The 7324-nt window shown below is 37.0% G+C and overlaps 1 protein-coding gene across 1 annotated transcript in view; it reads right to left on the reverse strand.

Annotated features, from left to right (window-relative positions):
- Positions 1-7324, reverse strand: part of LOC107749796 (arrestin red cell-like) — a 40854-nt gene that overhangs the window by 14045 nt on the left and 19485 nt on the right. The gene's annotated exons all lie outside the window — the stretch shown is intronic.

The raw sequence follows: 7324 nt of genomic DNA on the forward strand, positions 1-7324 counted from the left end.
GTTCCTAATATTCTGTATGTTGCTCAAAAACAAAATATATTGTGTTCAGCGGGAAATTTTTCTTTTTTTTTTACCGAGTCATTTAAAAATAACACATTTTAGAGCTGTAATGACAATACCGTGATACATTGAAACCGTGATATTTTTGCTTAAGGTTATCATACCGTCAAACTCTCATACTGGCCCATGCCTAGTGTAGGGATGGGTACCGAAACCCGGTATTTAATCGGTCCCGGGGCTAAATTATGAAATAATCTTGTCGGTTAAAGGTTAATAATCGTCTAACGAGCGTCGGTTGTCGGTTAGGAAAAATAACCGAAATGAACATCCATAGTCTCACCCTGCTCTGAGAGGAGTGGCATCCCAGAGCTCCATCTGTTTCGAATGACGGAGAAATAACAGCATGTGCTTTCTCCCTTTTTATTCCTTTACCTTCTTTTTTAGAGTCATGCTCCCTCTCTCGCTTTCTGAATCACCATCCCTCACTTCATTATGTCATCTATGCATCCCACTCCAAACCTCTTTAAACAGCCTTTTCTCCAAGGGGTCATCAGAGTTTAACGGCATAGCGTGGTCCCGCTGGCCACTGACGGGAGATGCTGTAACTACGTCATTAAGGAGACAAAAGCATCTTTTTTCCACTGATGGCCATTCAGTAGTAGACGTGTTTTAAATACATACTGTTTTTACTAGCAAAATATATTAAAAAAATATATCATCGTGCCCAAATTGTTCAGCATGGCCATTAAAAGCTGACTGGCCCAAAAGTAAACCATTTCTTTATCTGCTGTCTTTCATGTCACAGTTTAGAACAGTCATTTAGCGAAGGGCCTGTGACAGTGTTGCAGTTAGCGCTGTCATGATATCATTTACCTGCAGTTTCACAATAATTAGCCACATAACGTTTATGGTTCAGGTAATTACAATAATAAGAGATAAATTAAACTGTATGCAGAAATGAATGCCTATGAGAAAATATAGCAAAATAAGAAATTAATAAAAAAAATGTAAAAACAAACAAGTACACTGTAACTGGAAATGAGTGCACATAAAGCAAACAAAAAGAAAGATAGATAGACTCCAGAAATCAGTTCCCATAACGAAAGAGCGATAGAACGATAGATAGATAGATAGATAGATAGATAGAATGATAGATAGAATGATAGAACGATAGATAGACCCAGAAATGTGGCTCTATATACAGTGCTCAGCGTAAATGAGTACACCCCCTTTGAAAAGTAACATTTTAAACAATATCTCAATGAACACAAAAACAATTTCCAAAATGTTGACAAGACTAAGTTTAATATAACATCTGTTTAACTTCTAACATAAAAGTACGGTTAATAATATAACTTGGAGAACAAAATTTTCAGTTTTACTCAAATTAGGGTGATGCAAAAATGAGTACACCCCACAACACAAACTACTACATCTAGTACTTTGTATGGCCTCCATGATTTTTAATGACAGCACTAAGTCTTCTAGGCATGGAATGAACAAGTTGGTGACATTTTGCAACATCTATCTTTTTCCATTCTTCAAGAATGACCTCTTTTAGAGACTGGATGCTGGATGGAGAGTGATGCTCAACTTGTCTCTTCAGAATTCCCCATAGGTGTTCGATTGGGTTCAGATCAGGTGGTACAAAAATTAAAAAAAGATGGAACTGCAACCATCTCACAGAGACGTCCAGGTCGTCCATGGAAGTTAACACCTCCACAGGAGCGTCTTCTGATGAGAAGGGTTGAAGAAAATCGGCATGCAAGTTCACTGCAGTTATCTAAAGAAGTAGAAAGCCAAACTGGGGTGACTATTTCCCGTGACACAATACGGCGTACACTACAGAGGAATGGCATGCATGGGTGCCGTCCATGAAAGAAGCCTCTCCTAAAGCCCAGGCACAAAAAAAGCCCACCTAGAGTTTGCCATGGCCCATGCTGACAAAGATGAAGACTACTGGGACTCTATACTCTGGAGTGATGAGACCAAGATGAATGTTTTTGGAACTGATGGCTTCAAAACTGTATGGCGTCGCAAAGGTGAGGAATACAAAAAAGTTTTCCAACATGACAATGATCCTAGACACACATCTAAGGCCACTGTTGGATTTCTGAAGAAGAACAGGGTGAAAGTGATTCAGTGGCCAAGTATGTCTCCTGATCTGAACCCAATCGAACACCTATGGGGAATTCTGAAGAGACAAGTTGAGCATCACTCTCCATCCAGTCTCTAAAAGAGGTCATTCTTGAAGAATGGAAAAAGATCGATGTTGCAAAATGTCGCCAACTTGTTCATTCCATGCCTAGAAGACTTAGTGCTGTCATTAAAAATCATGGAGGCCATACAAAGTGTAAAACTGAAAAATGTGTAATCTAAGTTATATTATTAACCTTACTTTCATTTTTAAATGAACTGATTAAACATTATGTCCATGTCTCAAATGTTAAGAGTATCTCTATAGAACAACAAATATTTTTATACCTAAATTGTAATTACGTACTGAATTGATAAAACTTCTAATATTCTTAAAAGCATTTCTCCATCTCAATCTCTCTCTACTCATATTCTTACCCGACCCTTTCAATTTCCATATATTTCTTGTTCAATCTTCAGCTCCTTCATTCTTTATCTCCTCTCCTTTCTCATAGCTTGACTAATTTCATTTTTTTTCTATATCGACCTCATCAAGTGGAAACCCTCCTCTCTTTTACTCTTTCTTAAGTAATGAACGTTTAAAGCAGCATTACAGTCAGCAGCCTGACCAGTGCTCTCTAATGAATAGACCTTATTAATACTGCATAACCTATAAACAGGTCTGGGGCAGCTGCCAAAGCCACATGCATCACACACATTCACACCTCTGTCTGTGTACCAGTTTGCCAGCTTGTATATGCATGCACCTGCTAAAAACCACAGGCTTTATATAGAAGCTCAAAAGCACTCATAAACCACATCAGAACCAGACACTTCTTCATTACATAGAATAGAAAACGGGGCCAAGAACGATAACTATAAAGATAGCTCTATTAGCGTCCACACCAGCGAACGATATCGTCTGTTTATTCTAAGCGCACGCACATCTGACGCTTTAAATTCTTGAGCTTGTTACAGCAGGATGGATTCTGATTGGCTGTCAATTTTTTATCATTCATCAGCTGGAGAAAAATCGTTTTGAAAGTGATTCCAATGATCATTTCTCTCTTTGTCTTTATCGTTATAGTTGTGGGGTGGACTCGGCTATTCTTTAATATAGAGAACGATTTTTAGAACTATATCTTTATCGTTATCTTTATAGTTATCGTCCTTGGTGTGAACGGGCCTTTAGGGTTGCAAAAATGTGGAAAATATACAGTAAATTTCAGAAATATTCCAGAAATTTTGGAAACTTTCCAGGAATTTTTGTAATATTCCAGGGAAATTTTTTGGAAAGTTTCCGGAAATTTTCCACCCCTTTGCAACCCTAAAAAGGGTTAATTAAAAGGAGCGCACATGAACGCCACAATCTGGCTTTTTATCCACTTTATCCCAGTTAAGCTGCACACTTACCTAAATATGCTGTATTCGGTTACCATAGCAGCCCGATTAGCTTTCTTGAGTTGCCATGACAACAGAATGAGGCAAAGTTCAAGACGCCACACAAAAAGTACAGAGCACGCATTTGTTAAAGAAAGAAAAAAAGATAGTAACCGCAAATTGGAGAGAAAGAACATCAGGCAGTGTGAATTTGGAGAGAAAAAGTGGCTTATTATGTGCTTGCACATATAGCCTACACAAAAAAGTATTATAAAAAAGATAACTATCACACACACATATATAAATATATACGCATTTACAAATACATATATAGATACATGTATCTTTATGCATATACATATATACACTACCATTCTGAAGTTTGGGGTCAGTAAGATCTTTTTTATTAAGAAATTAATATTTTTATTTAGGATGCATTAAATTAATCAAAAGTGATAGTAAATGCATTTATAATAAGTTATTTTCAAATAAATACTGTTCTTTTGAACTTTCTATTCATCAAAGAAAAAAAGTATCCACAAGAATGTTAAAAGGCAACTTTTTTCAACATTACCAATAAAAAAAATTAAGTAGAAATGTTTTATTAAGCAACAAATCAGCATATTAGAATGATTTCTCAAGGATCATATGACACTGTAAACTTTTTTATATATATATAAAACCCTCTAACCTCTGATGTTCACTAGTAAAAGTACAGAAGCAGGTATAGAATTACACCAAGCACAATTACTTCATATTTATTAACCAGTAGCAATACGCCAACTGCATGGTGCAATTTGTTTATTTATTTATTTTGTATTATTTCCACAGTATTTAATATACATACTGTGAAGAGTATATGAATTTTCTGCATGAATTTTCATAGAATATCTGGATTATTTCTACATTTGCCAAAATGTGCAGTACATATCAGAACACACTAGGGCTGTGCGATATGGACAAAAAAAACCTATCGTGATTTCTTTGATCAATATTGCGATTTTGACACACACAGACATGCTTTACAGTCATTAATGCATTCAGTGTGAATTTGAAACATATTTCCAAAAGAAAACCAATTAGAGCTTTATCAAAAAGCTGTAACATGTCTCTAGAACAGACATAAGGCAAAATAATCACTAAGTAAAGATGTAACAAAATGTCTCTTGAATAGACATATGGCAGAAAAAAACCGATTTTTAAATCTATTAAAGAAAAATATCTTATGCTTGTAGGCATTCTGGCAGAAAGTCCAGTTGCCGCAATCAATTTCTGAAAGATAAACATTTATCTCAACGTTTCATGGTTGCCATATGCCAAGTGTCAGGCTGAATATTTACCTTCGAGCAGATATATGGTGTTAAAACACACTGATCACATCACTTTATTTTCTGAAATCCTGAAGGATGATTCTGCTGGTCGTATCCTAGTTACTGGCAGCCATTTACAAACACATCAAAGAAACATACACAAATATACCCAAGACTACGTATCTGCGCTCTGCAGGAATGCAAATATTAGTGATTGTACACAAATATACTTACTCTCACACAGAGGCAGTGAATAGTTCCTGTACCCTCATTCAAATGTAAAATGCAAAAGACGTACCCTTTGAACTGACCTAATGCTACAACAAAGAGTTTTGTTCTGTAAGTACAAAAACAAAGTGTTCAATTCTCTTCAATTCACCCTCAGCCAATCAGAGGCCAAGACTGATGCTGACAGAATCACATTGATGACATCATTCCAAAAAAGGACCCAAGTCCCTACAGATCTGACAATGGAGCCTGTTACAGATGAGACACACACATAGAAGAGACAAACTCGACCAGGCACCCTCAAGGACTGTGAGCAGAGAGAGAGAGAGAAGGGAAAATCAATCAGGGTCTCAATTTAATTTGGGAAGGGTAAAGAGGGGCTAAATAAAGGCACATTTATCAAGGCAGTTAGAGGGAGAGGGACATGCCGAGAGGGAGGGTGATGGAGAGAGCACTGTAAACGCCAGACATTATTTTTAAAGGCTTAAAACACACACACAAACAAGTGGCCTTGTATGAGCTTGAAAGTGCATCAATATATATAAAAAAAAAAGTACAACTCTTCAATTATGGTCACATTAAACCCTCTAACCTCTGATGTTCACTAGTAAAAGTACAGAAGCAGGTATAGAATTACACCAAGCACAATTACTTCATATTTATTAACCAGTAGCAATACGCCAACTGCATGGTGCAATTTGTTTATTTATTTATTTTGTATTATTTCCACAGTATTTAATATACATACTGTGAAGAGTATATGAATTTTCTGCATGAATTTTCATAGAATATCTGGATTATTTCTACATTTGCCAAAATGTGCAGTACATATCAGAACACACTAGGGCTGTGCGATATGGACAAAAAAAACCTATCGTGATTTCTTTGATCAATATTGCGATTTTGACACACTGATGCTGACAGAATCACATTGATGACATCATTCCAAAAAAGGACCCAAGTCCCTACAGATCTGACAATGGAGCCTGTTACAGATGAGACACACACATAGAAGAGACAAACTCGACCAGGCACCCTCAAGGACTGTGAGCAGAGAGAGAGAGAGAAGGGAAAATCAATCAGGGTCTCAATTTAATTTGGGAAGGGTAAAGAGGGGCTAAATAAAGGCACATTTATCAAGGCAGTTAGAGGGAGAGGGACATGCCGAGAGGGAGGGTGATGGAGAGAGCACTGTAAACGCCAGACATTATTTTTAAAGGCTTAAAACACACACACAAACAAGTGGCCTTGTATGAGCTTGAAAGTGCATCAATATATATAAAAAAAAAAGTACAACTCTTCAATTATGGTCACATTAAACCCTCTAACCTCTGATGTTCACTAGTAAAAGTACAGAAGCAGGTATAGAATTACACCAAGCACAATTACTTCATATTTATTAACCAGTAGCAATACGCCAACTGCATGGTGCAATTTGTTTATTTATTTATTTTGTATTATTTCCACAGTATTTAATATACATACTGTGAAGAGTATATGAATTTTCTGCATGAATTTTCATAGAATATCTGGATTATTTCTACATTTGCAAATAGACTTGCGCCTGTGTCGAGCTCATCCGTCCGCGGTTGAGTATACTTTGAAAGCTGTGCAGACGCGGCTGTGCGCGAGTGAAGCATACCCGGGCCTATAGACTCCGTGCGGAAACGATCGCAGCATGACTGCTGCAGACTTTGTATGCCCGCCCGGTCTGTTCTGTTCTCGCGCTGCATTCTGATAGCATACAGTGGGAGGTCAGGGGCGCGGAAAATCGTGCTATAAAGCGATTTAGAAATAGCGCAAGCTCAAATCGCGATTTTATGACGATTTCGATTAATCGCACAGCCCTAGAACACACTGTGAGAAACTGTATCCCATTATATAATGTACTCAACATGAACTTCCATTTCCAGTGTGATAAATGAGCAGACTGTATTTTATCATCTCTTTCCTTGTTATTTGATTGTACGGCCAAGAGCTAAAACATTTTTATATAGAACTGGAGTTTTATTTTTATTATTTATTTATTTTTTGAAAAAAGTGAAAAATACTTTTTTTTAGGGATGCACCGAATGTTCGGCAACCGAAATTATTCGGCCGAAAATAGCAAAAAAAGCTCTTTCAGTGTTCGGCCGAATAAGCGAAAAGACCGAATAAATTGTACCGAACAATGATATGATGCGATCAAATAGCAACCAGCGCAGAGTGAGAGGCGCGCACTCTTTATTATGCAGCACACACGTCAGCAGTGTGGAAGCATTTAAACTGTC

The sequence above is a fragment of the Sinocyclocheilus rhinocerous genome, unplaced genomic scaffold (assembly GCF_001515625.1).
Source record: "Sinocyclocheilus rhinocerous isolate Xijiao unplaced genomic scaffold, SAMN03320098_v1.1 scaffold1131, whole genome shotgun sequence".
Taxonomy (NCBI): Eukaryota; Metazoa; Chordata; class Actinopteri; order Cypriniformes; family Cyprinidae; genus Sinocyclocheilus; species Sinocyclocheilus rhinocerous.